Source organism: Oncorhynchus mykiss, chromosome 18 (genome assembly GCF_057628025.1).
Source record: "Oncorhynchus mykiss isolate SJ-2025 chromosome 18, ASM5762802v1, whole genome shotgun sequence".
NCBI lineage: Eukaryota > Metazoa > Chordata > Actinopteri > Salmoniformes > Salmonidae > Oncorhynchus > Oncorhynchus mykiss.
This window is the reverse complement of record NC_143039.1, coordinates 73,061,115-73,063,626: the sequence shown is the minus strand read 5'-3', so window position 1 is coordinate 73,063,626 and position 2,512 is coordinate 73,061,115.

Below are 2,512 nucleotides of genomic sequence, written 5' to 3'. Positions count from 1 at the left end.
TCTTAACCTGGTCTGTGGTTTAAAGGGACAATTCCACTGTGGATGTTAACCTGGTCTGTGGTTTAAAGGGACAGTTCCACTGTGGATCTTAACCTGGTCTGTGGTTTAAAGGGACAATTCCACTGTGGATGTTAACATGGTCTGTGGTTTAAAGGGACAATTCCAGTCTGTGGATCTTAATTAACCTGGTCTGTGGTTTAGGCCTGCAGAGCTTACATCTTCAACCTACAGTAGGCCTGCACAAATCACATCAAAGCGGTGTGATGTTTACATGCCAGGTGTATCCACATTGTACCAGTGCGTACCTGCCAGCATCAATCATTCCTGGAGGGATCCAGTATTTATAGATCCCATTCCAAGCCAGCTCCTGCACGGTGGTTTCTCCCTCAGGATCAGAATGTTACCTTCCTCTGAACCCAATCTCATCGTGTTACAGGACCAAACGTATTATCATGCCGACACTATTCATGTGCAACCTACAGTGTCTAAAATTACCCCTTTGAAGTCCTCTTGTTACATCTCTCGACCTCTTCCGCTTCAAATTGAACAGCTATTTCTGCTCCAATATCTGCCTTAATCTGAGAAACTAAATCAATCAAGGCAATATGATTGGTTGAGATTAAATGTCAAATAGATTGTTCCCAATGTCACCATTTTTCATAATGTTGACAAAGAAGATGTGTCATGGGGGGGGGGGGGGGGGGGGGGGGGGGGGCAATGATGTCAGAGTCAATGAAAATCCCCCAACTGCTGCCAGAATACTGTCAGGAAATTCTACTACCTCTTGACAGAACCTAGGAAGTCTTAAGAAAATACACATACAGTAATTAAATCTATTATTATTTACTAAATCATAAATAATGTCTGATCAAACCACAAATTGTTTTGTGGGACAGTGGAAGGGCAACAGCATTCAAACGTCACGGTGAACAATCACCTTGAATGTGATCCAAATGGCACCCTATTCCCTATATAGTACGCTACATTGACCGGGGCCCATAGGGCACTATATAGGGAATAGAATGCCATTTGAGAGGCTACCCTTGGCATGAACCAAGACAATGAAAGGTTGGCACAAACACAAAAGAAGATAGAGGAGAGAAAGGAAGAACCCTGATCGGCGTTTGTCTAACCCGCTGTTTCATAACCTGGCAGGCATCCAGTCATAACAACTACCCAGGGTTCTTAGTGTTGTTGTCCTGGACCGGGCCGCACGCCACTGGCAGCGTGATAGAGGAGGCTCCAATCGTCTGCCCCGCCTGTGTCCTGATTGTAATCCTAGGTATTGGCTGTTTACCAAATGGCACCCTATTCCTTATATAGAGAAATACTTTAGTAGTGCACTATGTAGCGAGGGAATAGGTATCCATTTTGGCCACAGGGTAGCCTAGTGGTTAGAGCGTTGGACTAGTAACCGGAAGGTTGCAAGTTCAAACCCCCGAGGTACTCTGTCGTTCTGCCCCTGAACAGGCAGTTAACCCACTGTTCCCAGGCCGTCAACGAAAATAAGAATTTGTTCTTAACTGACTTGCCTGGTTAAATAAAGGTAAAATAATAAAATAAAACACACACAGGTATGTCACACACCTAGCCTGGAACTTTGGCTGCTCACTTTAAATGCTGCTGTTTTGTGTACAATTAATGATTGGTGCGCCACTAGGCTAGACAGTATCACATCAAATCAAATGTATTTATATAGCCCTTCCTACATCAGCTGATATCTCAAAGTGCTGTACAGAAACCCAGCCTAAAACCCCAAACAGCAAGCAATGCAGGTGTAAAAGCACGGTGGCTAGGAAAAACTCCCTAGAAAGGCCAAAACCTAGGAAGAAACTTAGAGAGGAACCAGGGGTGGCCAGTCCTCTTCTGGCTGTGCCGGGTGGAGATTATAACAGAACATGGCCAAGATGTTCAAATGTTCATAAATGACCAACATGGTCAAATAATAATAATCACAGGCTGAACAGTTGAAACTGGAGCAGCAGCACGGCCAGGTGGACTGGGGACAGCAAGGAGTCATCATGTCAGGTAGTCCTGGGGCATGATCCTAGGGCTCAGGTCCTCCAAGAGAGAGAAAGAAAGAGAGAAAGAGAGAATTAGAGAGCATACTTAAATTCACACAGGACACCGGATAAGACAGGAGAAGTACTCCAGATATAACAAACTGACCCTAGCCCCCCGACACATAAACTACTGCAGCATAAATACTGGAGGCTGAGACAGGAGGGGTCAGGAGACACTGTGGCCCCATCCGATGATACCCCCGGACAGGGCGAAACAGGAATGATATAGTACTCAGTGGAGTCATAACAGAGTGTTCCACTAGGCTAGACAGTACTCAGTAGAGTCATAGCAGAGTGCTCCACTAGGCTAGACAGTACTCAGTAGAGTCATAACAGAGTGCTCCACTAGGATAGACAGTACTCAGTAGAGTCATAACAGAGTGCTCCACTGGGATAGACAGTACTCAGTAGAGTCATAACAGAGTGCTCCACTAGGATAGACAGTACTC